The sequence below is a fragment of the Balaenoptera borealis genome (assembly GCF_965194805.1).
Source record: "Balaenoptera borealis genome assembly, chromosome: 7".
Classification (NCBI taxonomy): domain Eukaryota; kingdom Metazoa; phylum Chordata; class Mammalia; order Artiodactyla; family Balaenopteridae; genus Balaenoptera; species Balaenoptera borealis.
In genome coordinates this window covers 127,876,201-127,890,938 of record NC_138864.1, presented here as the reverse complement: position 1 = coordinate 127,890,938, position 14,738 = coordinate 127,876,201, and positions in this window count along the sequence as shown.

Below are 14,738 nucleotides of genomic sequence, written 5' to 3'. Positions count from 1 at the left end.
CTTCCTAACGTTGTTTTATCCTTCCAAGTCCAAATGATTTGTCTTGTCCGAATACTCATCATTCTTCCATTCCCTCCCCCATTATACCAATTGATAAGTAGTTGCTTGGGTGCGCCCTTCTCACCTTCGGGGTTACCTTCCAGAGGGCGAAGGACCCAAGTTACTGGTTTATTCATTTCCCATTAACATTAGCTACCCACCCAGCCACCACGTGCGCAGGTGTGCCCGGCTGGGGCTGGGCAGTGGAGGCGCCAAAATGACCAAGATCCTGCCCTGCCCCAGGGTGGCCCCGTCTGGCATGAGCCAACAGCTCTGTGTGGTTGACACAAGGACAGCCCGGTCCCGGAGTGAAGCTGCAAGACCAAATCATTAAAACACGTTCTTACTGAAGGAAATCAGAGAGCCCCACGTTCCATAGCTGGCACTGTCATTCTAAAACCCATAAATTTAGTTCCTCGAGTACTGACTGTAGATTGGAAAAAGAAATATAGTTATTGATTATTGCAACTAAAAATTAAAACTGCTGTTTATCATTTTGACTAGTGAGAAATCTCATGAAGCCACACCTCCATGGGAGCCCTGAGCATTTTGGGGTGTCTTTTATGGTGTTTAACCTGACGGCAGCCACTTACATGTCTGCACCTTCATTTCCTCATTTATGCATAAAAGGCACTTAGTGCTGTACCATGAGCACGGAAAGTGCGCTATGAAGTTCCTGTAGCTTCTGTATAATAGAACAGAAGTCACTCTCCCCCTCCCACCACCTTCGAGACTGTCCGCAGGGATGGGTATGTAACCCAAGCCGGAGCCCTCAGGACACTGCACACAGCGGCTGGGGGGTGGGGGGGATAGCCTTTCACGCAATGAGGTTGGGACAATGTGGCCTGCAAGATGCCAGTGGCCATGTCCTTCCCACGGCAGGAGCCCCGGGCTCAGAAGAGGGGAGGGAAGAGGCAGGAATGACAGAGTCCAGAAATAATTTCTCGTGACTTCAAAGTCAGGCTAACATATTGTACAACGCAAAGGATGGAATCTTCACCAGCAGAAAATGAAGCGAATGTGGATCGCTGCTTTCTGAGCTGTAGATAAATATTTACCAGCTGTATGAAATCTAAACAATCCTGTCCAAGTGGCGTACACCAAATGTTTGTTCAATTTTTCATTTACCACCTTCCATTTATAAGCTACTACACTAAGTGCTGGGAGTGAAAACAGCGGTTTAAGCTACATCTGGTCAGAAGGAGTTTTTAATGTGGCTAAAGAGACCAGGGAGAAATCAATGTGAAGCAACAGCAAGCAATTGGAGGAGTAGCTGGAAGAAAGGGAGGCGTTCAGGGAATAGCAGCCTGGGCGGATCTAGGGGAGCAGGGTCCGGATTTATGGGGTAATCCATATCCAAGAGCATATGCTAATCCATTGTTACTTTTCAGGTCCTCAGTATTGAATTAGATACCTAAGCACTTCAAAGATCTTCTTTTTAAAAAAGATCACTTACAGATAGGATATCTTGTTTGAACTGAAAAACGCTTATAAAAAGGTTTTGCTGCTAGAAAGTGTTAGTGTTAACATTTAGACAATTATAGGACTGATTATGAAGGTAATCTAAGTGCAACCATTGGAAAAGGCACTAATAAATCTCTCATTGACCAGGACTTCACTGGTGGCGCAGTGGTTGAGAATCCGCCTGCCAATGCAGGGGACACGGGTTCGAGCCCTGGTCCGGGAAGATCCCACATGCCGCGGAGCAACTAAGACTGTGAGCCACCAACTACTGAGCCTGCGCTCTAGAGCCTGCGAGCCACAACTACTGAAGCCCGCGCGCCTAGAGCCTGTGCTCCGCAACAAGAGAAGCCACCGCAATGAGAAGCCTGCGCACCACAACGAAGAGTAGCCCCCGCTCTCCACAACTAGAGAAAGCCCACGCACAGCAACAAAGACCCAATGCAGCCAAAAACAAAAACCAAAAAACTCTCATTGACCTACATTGGAACTTAGGGGAAAATAATAAAAATGCTTTGATAAATGTTTGCCTCGTAGAATTATATCGATTCAGTGGGTAAATGAGGATATTTTTTTAAAGGATTTAAAAAAACATAACATAACAAAACAAAAACAGGCAGAGACTGGTAAATTGGAGCTCATTAAAATTTGAAACTGCTCCGTTATCTAAAAATGTCACTTAAATGTGAAAAGACACACCATAAACTAGGAAAAAATATTTGCAACATGTATGACTAGCAAAGTATTAGTACCCAGAATACACACATATACACACTAATTGGTAACAATAATAAAAACAAATAGCCCAATAGAAAAATAGGCAAAGGATATAAACACACAGATGACAGATGAGGACTCTCAAATGGCTAATGACAATACGAGAAGCTGGGAAGCCTCACTCTGTGTAAGGGAGTATAAAAATTGAAACAAATTCACACCCATCAGATTGGTAGAAATTTAAAAGCTGGACAATACCAAGTGCTGGTGAGTCCGCGGGTGCCGATAGGAGCATAAAGTAGAACAACCATTCTGCAGAGTGACTGGTAATATCTAGTAAAGTTATTAATTAGTGAAGAACAGAGCATGCTCTCCTATCCAGCAATCTCCCTGCTGGTACACACCCTAAAGAAATGCTCACACGTGTGCATTAAGAACCAGAACATGCTTGCAGCATTGTTGATTATAGCAAAAACAAAGCTCCCAAACGAATAAAAACACAAAACAAACCCAGTATCCAAACACACATTTTGAAAAAGAATAGAAAAATAGATTGTGATATACTCACGAAGTGAAAATGGTGAACCAGAGCTATGCATGCCATAATGGAAAGACCTCAGATCAGAGTGTTGAACAAAAAAGGAATAAATATGAAAATACGTATACAGAGAAAACTTTCATATAAAGCCAAGGTATAAAGATGTGCCCATGCATGATAACTATTCCTGGTAGGGCACAGGGGGAAGGGCTGCACCAGTCACAGGGTCCATGTATTTTATGCTAGGTATGTCTCAAACTTCAGTCACTACAAGGTATTGTATGTCTGAAAGATTACATCATGATAAATCAGGCTTTTGTTCAATATCTGTATGGTAGTAGAATCCTCTGAATTCTGTGACTTCTTTCCTATCACAATATTTTATTTTCCATTGCACAGTTTTATTTGTAAGCATTTGTCATTATAAATATCAAAAAGCATCAGATTTATTAGTCTGAAATTTTTAACACTTGAAAATCAAAAAGTAATATTCTATTAGAAATTGTTTTTTGAGTTAAATATAGAAAGAGAATGAAGACAACTCATCACACTGTTGATTTATCAACTGGTTGCTGATTTTTAAGGCTAGTTTGAGATGTAACTGATCAAAAAAGAGAGATTTTATTGAATCAAAACTGCCTAAGAACATTCTCTAGGTTGGTTTCAGTCTTGCAGGAAAGTTGTATTGTTCCATCTTACTTTTTAAACTAAAGATTTGTTAAATCTCCTTCCAACTCAAAAGTAATCCCAAAATAGGGCATTCAGGTTTTTCTCTGGGTAAAATTGATCAAAAAAATTAAGGTCCAAATTTTGTCCATCAGAAGAAAAAAAAAAAAGAGTTTGCGCACCTGCATATCTGCTAAGCACGTGCTTATGTGCCAAGCACCTGGATAGGTGTGAAAATGGGAAGTCAACTAAGAACTTGTCCTGCTGTCAAGAAGCTCCATATGCATATATATTCTTTTTCACTATCTTTTTCATTATAGGTTATTACAAGATATTGAATATAGTTCCCTGTGCTGTACAGTAGGTGTGACCAAATATTTTTAATGCTTAAAAATAATGTATTGAAAGAAGGAACAGAGGTGTGCACGGTGGAGATGTGAGGGCAGCCACTCGGCTTCTCCTCTGGTGTTTAGAGCCACCCCTGCCCCCCTTCCCGTCAGGGGCTGCCTTTCCTAGTCTTCCGGGTTGGGGAGGGAGTGGCTTGGAGTATAATTCTATCCACAAATAGTATTCTTCTTCAGTGGAATTCTAGTAAACATAATTTTTGCCACCCTTCTACATTTCTAGTGGGTCTCTCTGTGTGTAGATTGACACCTCAGGAAACTGCCCAGCTGGTCCACCCCTAGAGGTGTCTACCAGTTTTCTCCACTGTACCATTCTTCTTCCCTTTGCAATTGATAAGTGTCTCATAAGGAGTTACTTTGAGACTATGTAAATATTCTGTTTCTATTCAAACATCGCCCACTAGTTTACATTCATTGATTATTCTTGCCTGAATTGATGCTGATGATGTTGGGTGACAACTGATGCTTTTCTAAGTCCACAATTCTGCACTCATCACTTGTAATACTGCTGTAAGAAGAGCTTTCACTATTTCCTATTCATTTATTTATTCAATTATTTATTTATATCAGTATGGACTCATGAATTTGTATTCTATTCTATGGATTATAATCTATTATTATCATTACTTATTATGTTCAAATTGTCACAGATTTGGCCATAAGAAAACCCTTCAAGTTGGATACGTATCCTTTTGCCTTTAGCTTTAGAGTATGTTATAGAGCTAATGTTTGTGTCTGCCCCCAAATTCCTATGTTGAAACCCTACCCCCCAGTGTGATGGTGTGAGGAGATGGAATTTTAGGGGGTGATCAGGTTTAGATGAGGTCATGAATGTGGATCCCTCATGACGGATCAGCGCCCTTACAAGAAGAGACAGCAGAGCACATGCCATGTGTTCTCTGCCATGTGAACACACAGCCAGAAGGCGGCCGTATGAAAGGCGGAAGAGGGTCCTCGCCAAGAACCCATTCTCCCGACATTTTGATCTCGGACATCCAGCCTCCAGAACTGAGAGAAATAAATGTCTGTTGTTCAAGATGCCCAGGTTGGAGGTTCTTTATTATAGCAGCCAGATCTGACCAGACAGAGAGATGAGAGAAAGAATGTAGTTGTAGTTCTTTCCTTGCCCACCCTCTTCTGTGCTGCTATGCTATTTATGTGTAACACACTTTTTGGTTCTTCTGTTTCTGTGTGTATCTCATTGGAGGTCTCCCTCCCTCCTTACTGATCAAATAATGTGAAACATTAACTTGGTTCTAACCCGTCAGAACCATACAAAGGGTATATTCAGAGAGGTGTCCCTCCACATCCCTGACACCCCCTTCCCATTCCCCCATCTTTTGCACTCCATGCTCACCATCCTCTCTAATGTTTCCTGATTCCCCTTTTCTGGGTTTCTTTTTTGCAACAGACAACTCGTATGTTTTCCTATTCTCCTTACTTCTTAGATGAGAGGAGCTCCCTGTGTAGACACACACACAGTTTCCCTCTTTCTCGTGCACTGGTGCCCTGTGTCATTTAGTGTCTGGGACCTGTGAGCGATGCCATCCCTCCTCCTTGGGTAGGCGATGGTCTGGGGTCTGCTCCTTCGGCTGTTTCCATTGGAAACTCACCTCTACCTTTGTCGCTGTCAGCTCACGTTGGGAGCACAAAGAACTCTCTGAGACGTGAAAGCTGTAGTGGGCAGTGCCCTGGCTGGACCATTTACGTATCACTGTCCCAAACAGTGGAGTGAACACTCCAGAATAAATGTCATTATCTTCGAAGCTCTCCTGCAGAATGGTAGAAACAGATGGCAATTAGGCAGTGCCAGGGATGTCCTCATTCTCTGCCCGATCTGGACACACGCTTTCACAATTCCATGCTGTTAACACAGCACTCAGCCCACAGGCCATGTGCCCTATTTAAACATAAAACCACAAGCGTGGATATGAAGACTTCAAAGGGAGGTTGAAGGGAGATGTTTACTGCAATTGTCCTGAGCACTTTTAAGGTGTCCCTCAGCGAAGTCCAAGGCCCCAGGGGTGGGGTCTGGAGAGCAGGGGGAGACAGGAAGCACACACGCAGCAGGGGGTGATCCTCTGTCACCCCAGATGGAGAGCTTGCACTTGGGAAGTTTAAAACAGTTGCGCCTGAGGGGCCGAGCCAGTGCCGGCCTGGGCTCCCAGGTGACCCTGAGGTGTGAAGATGAGCAGGGGTGTCCGGGTAGGGTCTGTTCAGGCTTGAGGCCCAGGTGTTGACTCACCTAGTGGCGGGGAGCTGAAGCAACCTGCGGTCTCCCTGGAAAGGCACAGGCGGCCTGGCCACAGGGCTCCTCCCCAGGCCCCGAGGATGGCCCAGCAGGGCCCAGAGCGTGTGAGGCATCTTTCCTGCCTGCCTGCAGTGCCGCAGACAAGGGGAGGGAGGCCCAGGAGGCCCAGGCCACCTCTTGTGGGTTCAGTGGGAATTTATAAAAACTGACCTTCTTTGAGTAATTCCTACTTGATTTTACTTGACCTACTTGTAGATTTTTTCTTTTTGGCCTACTAGATGAGAAAAATAAGATTTCTTTATTTTTATTTTAAAGAAATAGCAGTTTGAACCACACTGTAGGCAGTGAAATGGTACAGTCAGGAAACCAGACCAGCTACAGCTGGGTTTCCTTTCACCAGCCCATAACCCCAAACAAATCACCTACGTCCCTCCGCTCTGTATCCCTGTCCTCAGGTTTATGGTGGGTGATAGTGGTGCTGACCTCTGGGTTATGGACAGGATTAAGTGAGCTAATGCACTTAGGTGGTGCTTGACATTGGGTAGGTATTGACCAGCCTGCAGCCTGATTATTCCCACCACTGCCAACACCACCACCACCAGCCCCACCACCACCATCACCATCACCACCACCAGCACCATCACCACCACCACCATCAACATCACCACCATCACCAGCACCAGCACCAGCACCAACAACAACAACAACAACAACAACAACACCATCACCAACACCAACACCAACACCACCATCACCACTACCAACACCACCATCACCATCACCAGCACCACCACCACCACCATCGCCACCATCGCCACCACCATCACCATCACCACCATTGCCACCACCATCACCACCACCAGCACCAGCACCAGCACCACCAGCACCATCACCACCACCAACACCACCATCACCAGCACCATCACCACCACCACCACCAGCACCATCACCACCATCACCAGCACCATCACCACCACCAACACCACCATCACCATCACCAGCACCACCACCACCACCATCACCACCACCACCAGCACCATCACCACCACCACCAGCACCATCACCACCATCACCACCACCAGCACCACCACCACCATCACCAGCACCATCACCAGCACCAACTTCACCACCAGCACCATCACCACCACTACCATCGCCATCATCATCTAGCGATTGCTAGCAGAGTGTACACAGTCTGGATTAGTCTGGCAGCATGCTGATAACCTCAAACTCCAAACAGCTAGCTAGTGGGGGTTGGGGCTTATTTAAAATACAAACTGCTGGTCCTGCCATCAGATAGTCTAAGTCAGTAGGTCTGGTTGGGGTCCAGGAATCTGCATTTTTAGTAAGCATGATGACTGATTCTGCTGCAGGTGTCTCTGAGGCTTACACTCCGGGAATCATCATATCAGCCTGGGTCTGCGGGTGGAGGGGTACGGGTGAGACCCAGAACCATGTGCCCAGCTCCTCTTCACCAGACCAGATACAATGAAAAGCTTGCCATCAATTCATTCTAATTTGTAGAAAATATTTAAGAAATTCCATCAGCTGGTGTTAAACATCGGCCAGATGCTGCTCCATTCCAGGTGAAATGTGTTCGTGAAGAAAAGACAAAGATCCCTGCCCTTCTGGAGTTAGAGTCTAACTGGGAGAAACAGACAATAAACAATACATAAATTTACTAAATAATGAAGGTGAAAATGCCATGAATAGGACAAAAACAGCAAGGCAAGGCTAACTGAGAATGTGGCTGCTGTTTTAAACTGGTGGTCAGGGAGGGACTTACTGAGAAGGTGACTTGGAGGAGGTGAGGGCCTAGTCATGGGATATCTGGGGGAAGATGCTTCAGGCAGAAGGAAGAGCCAGTGCAAAGGCCCTGAGGCAGGACGGTGCGTGGAGGCGTGAGAAACAGCAAGGTCATTATATGGTTGGAGTAGCCGCGGTGCTGTTCACAGGAGTAGGAAACGAGGATCCAAAAGGTAAGGACTTCTTTTCAATAGTTTCTAACTTTTAAAGTATACTCGGTTCACAAATAGATGAACAGGCTCCTTCGTGTAAACATCAGTCTTTCCCCTACAAAAGTTGTTAATGAGACACTAAAGTGTGTGTCACCAGGCTCACTACAGGTGTTTTTCAAACCATGGTCACTACTCATCAGTGGATGATAAAGTCAATTTAGTGGGTCATGACCAGCACCTAAAAAAAAAAACCAAATAGTATAGAACAGAATACACACCATCAGGGTCATTGCACCTAGCTAAAGCGTTACGTCATGAAACTTTTGTTTCCTGTGTAACAGAAAACCAAGGGAACAAAGGCATTTGTTAAAAGTGAGCTTTGAATCTTGTGGACTCAAATCTCTGCTCGGGCTACTGAATAAAATTAATTCGTAACCGAATTGGTCTTCTTTCCAAAAATCCACACGGAGCTTCAGGAAACACCTCTGCTGTCACTCAGCAAAGGAAAAACAAGGGACACATCTTTCTGGAGGTGAAATGGCCAGATGGATGCAGATAACACGGAGGGCAAGGGTGCCACCGCAGGCTGCTCGCCTTACATCATCAGACCACCTACGTGGACCTGTTTCCTGACTTTAAAAACGGGGTCATTTGAAGCCCAGTGGGCTTCATTGGGATGCTGTAGGATTGGTAATGTGATGGAGATGAATGTGCTTCAAATACTGTCACCTACAAATTGGCACTTGCCATCTGCCTTTACGAGGATTAAATCATGTGCTGCTGCAGCTACTAACCTTCAACACCCCCTGAAAGGAGTTCAGGTGGAGATCAGGAATGAGGTGCTCTGTGCTCTGGGAAAAACTGTCAGGACAGGTCTTCAGAGGGTTAGATATTTTCAGGAGAAGATTTTATGAGCCAAATTCTTGCATCTCCTCGTATCTAGAAAAGCACAAAATACATCATGGTGATGTCTGGTCCTCGTGACTAGCAGTAATCTTCTGCAAAAAAATATGTGCTTGATTGCATGTACTCCCCCTTCACTAAAATCACATCTATACTGACCTGACCTTCCCCCTACCTCTTTGGAGCAGTTTCTCAGAGCTATCTGAAATGCTGTCTCCCGGGCTATAGTCCTCATTTTGCCCCAAATAAAACTTAACTCAGAACTCTCACGTTGTGTATTTTTTTCAGTCGACAATACAATTGCTACCAAAAGGTAAAATAGGATATTAAAAAATCAATGACTAGCAATTATGAAACTTTTTAAAATTTTATTTATTTTTATGTTACTTTTGGCTGCATTGGGTCTTTGTTGCTGTGTGTGGGCTTTCTCTAGTTGCAGCTAGCAGGGGCTACTCTTCGTTGGTGCACGGACTTCTCATTGCGGTGGCTTCTCTTGTTGGGGAGCATGGGCTCTAGGCGCACGGGCTTCAGTAGTTGTGGCACGTGGGCTCAGTAGTTGTGGCTCGCAGGCTCTAGAGCACAAGCTCAGTAGTTGTGGCGCACAGGCTTAGTTGCTCTGCAGCAGGTGGGATCTTCCCGGACCAGGGCTCGAACCCGTGTCCCCTGCATTGGCAGGTGGATTCTTAACACTACGCCACCAGGGAAGTCCTCTCATGAGATTTTTATTTACTTTTTTTTATTGAGGTACAGTTGATTCACAATATTTTATGTTTCAGGTGTACAACATAGTGATTCATGATTTTTAAAAATTATGTTCCATTTATAGTTATTATAAAATATTCCCTGTGCTGTACAATATATCCTTGTAGCTTATTTAATTTATACATAGTAGTTTGTACCTCTTATTCTGATGTTTATCTCTGAAAGTATGTATAGACATTATATTATTGACTAAATCTATATAATCATACGGCTATTTTATAACCTAGTTATCTGTTCTGTTGGTGATATTTAGAATGTGTCCTGTGTTCTTCTACTATGTATACTGCTGGAATGAACAACTTCGTTCATGTATCTTTGGATTTGAGATTCTTTTCTTGGGTCAGATTCCCAGAAAGATTTGATCAGTTTATCCTCTCTCATATAGTACTTGTGATTAATACATTTTTTTGTGTGTGATAATTTGATTGGTGAATCATGACATCTCAGGTTGGGCTTTCATTTGTATTTGATTGCTGTTGAGGTTAAATGTGTTTTCCAATGTTCACCTTCCTTCGTCTGACCTCTTTCATGATTTGTCTGTTAGTCTTTTTACCTATAAGGCAGTATCTCTATTAGTAGGCATTCTAAGACATATTCACCGTTAGATGGGAAACATCACAAAGTCCTGACAGCCTGACACCTTTTTCCACTTAGTATAACGTGCGAAAGAGACAAGGAAAATGTATTTCTATCAATCTTTGTGTTGTTGCCCTCTTGATTTCTTGAAAAACAAGAAAAACACAGTAGTATTTTTGACCTTTGAATTTTCAATTACTATGCCAAGCTTTCGAGACAATTAAGACATAAATATTCTTTATACAGGACCTTGTCCTTAATCCATGATTGATACCTTGTGCTGAAATAGCATAGATGGTGTACAAAAGAATCATCTCAGAGAACACAAATGTTAATACAAGATCGGTTGTCAAATATGTTTAGAAAGAAAACAACAAAGAAAGAACATAATTTGCCTTTGTCAGATGTCCTGACAATATCACAGTAGGCCCCTAACACCACCCGGATTTCCCTCTCCGTGACTCGACTGTTGTGTGTGAGCCTTGGGGATGGCACCCACTGGTGGCTGTCAGCACTGCACGTGGACAGCTTCCCGAGAAAGGACCTGTTTTTAGAACATGGGCTGAATTATGTTTGAAGATTTAAGCCTGTTTCATATGTCTGGGTAATATGTAATGCATTTTATAAACATAAGTTGTTAAAGATGGCCAGTTAATTGGATTGACGATTGAATAAATTCTCCAAAACCAGCCAGATCCACAATTTGCTTCTCTTCTCTCATTTCTAAACATTGTAACCACTTTGATGAGGAGGAGGAGGAGGAGGAAGAGAAGATCTACAGACCTTGTTGATGTTTTATAGAGAGTCCTTGAATAGTCCTTTAGGGAATGTTGAGAAATTTGAACTCCTAAAGGAGTCATCGCATTAAATGCTGCGTACTTTCTCTTTTCCACTTATTCAAAGGGAAAATGGGTGGGGAGTAGGTGAGTTCAAACCAGGCCGTGTAGGACACTCTGCTTTAAGAAAACAAGGTTTCCAAAACTCCAAATGCATGAAGTGAATAATTTAAAATTAGAACTTGATTGACTGCATTACAAAGGAATTTTTTCAGTTGGGAAAAATACGCTTTGTAATTTTTGTTTTAAGTATCAGCTCTGTTTGTTCATTTAAAATAACTAAGGGATTCCCTGGCAGTCCAGTGGTTAAGGCCCCTGTGATTCCACTGCAGGGGGCACGGGTTTGGACCGTGGTCAGGGAACTAAGATTCCGCATGCCACACGGTGCAGCCAAAAAAATAAAAATAAAATAAAATAACCGAGTTGACACATTTTTCATATCATTCATATTTTTCCAGTGCACCCACACCAGTGTCTTAAAAGTATTTAGAAATACAAAATTGTATCAACCCCGTATTCTCTTTCATTCTCACACAAGCTTTGCGTAGGTGTCCTAGTGAGGACGCTAGAGCAAACGCAGACACACTTTGCATTCACTTGCAACCGGAAATGTGACTTCTCAGATATTTATCTTTTAGTATATGGTGAAAGATGCACATTTTTCTTTTCCTCTCCAGTCAGAAAGATGTTTTTTTTTCTTTTGGCAATAAATTTCCTGCTGGGAGAGCATTGAGGCTGATCTATGAGAGCAAAACAAACCCATTTAGGTCACTTAAACAATGCATTATGCTTGTCACAGTTCAAGTCTGTGAACCAGCTAATAATTTGCAATTTAGAAAGATATGCCTGTTTGGACACCCAAGTTCTCAACGTCATAGTTTATTTCGTCTCAGGCTGCCTTTCTCATTAGGAGCTCCCAGTCTATTAGATGGGTGTTAAAACAAAACAGAAATGAGTCCTGGGAGCCAAAGAATCAACGTAAGTCTGGGCATTGCAATGTTGATGTGTTTTCAGTGCATGAGGAGCCCCTGTCCTAGGACCCGGCCACCAGTTAAGTCAGTGGGACCCCGAGGTCCAGGTGTCCCCACCATCTCAGTGGTGATGGGCATTCGCTGGTTTGCCGTCATGGTTCTGAAGAAGTCCCAAAGCTGGACGTGTCTCTGTGACTGTTCTGTGACATACCTACCCGGGTGGGGACTGAGAGACTAAGGTGACACCGGTGGACTTTAAGGGACAGCTTTGCCATCGAGGAGTGCTCACGACAGACGAGTCAGTCTCAGGACTCTTGCCTGCAATGTGCAGAGGCGAGAGAGTCTCCCACCTTCTGGAGAGAGGCGCTGACTGGCATCTCGACAAAGAGGAACCGTGATCACTTCAGACGCCATCGCTTCAGGACTTCGAGGGTAGAGTGTGTACATGTTTCTATTTGCAAAGTGTGGCTCAGTGATTCCAGAAGAGTCTCGCATCTCCCTTGCTTTTTGAGGCTCCCACAGATACAGAATGCAGTTGCTTTCCCAGGCAGCCGGTTTGCCTATTGATCTCATTGGACAAAAGAGCAGAACTATGAAAAATTACTCCAAGTGCTGCTTTCATCTTCAGGCAGTAAAGCATCTTTACAATCTGATTAAAACACTTGGAGACAAATAAAATCGCTGTTGGTTTAACAGTAGCGCTGGATGTGGGAATCCCACCGGAACTGCCCCCCGACCACGGGTTCCCTCCCCGTCGCCCCCCGCACCGTGTTTCTCAGATCCTGAACTCAGGTTTGAAAGTCAGAAGACTGGGGTTTTAAAATCTCAAGCCTGAATTCTTGACGATGTTTCCTTCATTACCCTTTTGCAACCCTTGTCTTAATGTATGTGATTTATTTCTGGTGACTAACTGTCTCTCCCGTCTCTCTTAGGTTCTATGCAGTTTGGAATCCAGGCACAGGTTGTTCCAAAGGTCCCAGCCTCCCTGCAGTCAAGGAAAGGGACTCAGATTGCGTGCTTGACCAGGGCAGAGGGGGCAGGGACTACGTGAGGGGGAAAGGGTGAGGGAAGGCAGAGCACAGAGGGGGTCCCAGCCATGTGAAGGGAACCAGGAGCTGGTGCCAATGGTAACCAGGCAAATCCAGCGGCTCACCGCCTTCCTCCTGCCCCTCCTGCCTCTGTGTGACTTCTGCCCCCTTTGAGGCCATCCCGGGTATTAATTAACCTGATGTCACTTGTTGAGGGGCATGCCCTGTGACTCATTCCAGTGGTTAGAAGGCAGAGAAACAGCCAGTGGTCCTGCCCATACTTGCTGCTGGGGACTGAGTCCGAATATCTTTGAAGAGCTCTCTGCTCCAAGTTGCCTGGCCTGCCCCACTTTGGGGAGGGAAGGGAGGCTCAGGCTTCTGGATTCTGCAAAGGCTGCAACAGTGTTCAGGGTCCCAACCTGAGAACCAGCGATGTCGTTCTTTGAAATTACAAAGCTGTTTGCAGACATCTGTGGTCTCTAGCTCTGCTCATTGCATGGGGAGAAGGGGCGTGCCACAGCCACCAGTTTAGAACCCCAGGCTCTTGGGGAAACATGTGCTCAAGTCCCATGTACAGCAGGAGAGAAACACTCCCCGTGCCCAGCTTCCCGATAAGGGCAGTAAATGAGTTAGAAAAGATCATTTGTGAGGAAAGGCCAAATAACTGGTCGAAATAAAAATGAATAGTCATGTCTTTTACTTCCCATAGTTGAGATTTATGGAGCATTTATAATAAAATGGCAAATCCTGGAGCACGGGAACTCTCACAAATCAGGAATAATTTGTTTCTTGCAAAATTAACACTTTTTCTCATTAGATGTTGGGATTTTGTACTTTTTAAAAATCCCTCTGAGGTTGTTCACTGAAATATTTGATTTTAGGAGGCGTTTGAATTTAGCATTGTGAATAATACTATTTCCTTAAAACTTTTTAAATGGGATACATTGTAGACCTAGTGAAATTTTACTGTAAAAATGATGTCAGGTTTCTAAATCAATCTGACCTGATAGGGTGTGAACTGCATTTTAAATTGTCATTGCGCACAGTGACTGAAAAAATATTCAAACGAGCTACCACTTGTTTGAATATAAATTAAGGCCTTCTCACACCTGAGGGCACCCAACCAGGACACAAAAATATGCCCTAGACACCTGAGCCTCTACTAGGGATCGGGCCACCCCCAGTGATGGGCGTGGGGGGAGGGAAAGGGCCCGTCAGCTTCAGAGAAGCACTGCAAAGTAACCTGTGCCCCCAGGGGAGAGATGTGACCCCCAAATACAAACACGGGTGAATATGGGTTACTTGCAGTCCGGAAATGCCAAAATCATTAAAAAAATAATTCTCAAAAAGTTTAATTGTTATACCAGCAATGAACTAGTGGAATTAAAAATTAAGACACAATATAATTTACATTAGTATCCTCAAAATGAAATATTTAGACATAAATCTAACAAAATATGCATAAGATCTATATGACAAAAACTATGAAACTCTGATGAAAGATATCAAGGCAGAACTAAATAAATGGAAGGATACTTCATGTTCATAGATAGGAAGACTCAATAGTGTCAAGATATCAGTTCTTCCCAACTTGATCTATGAATTCAAAATAATCCCAATAAAAATTC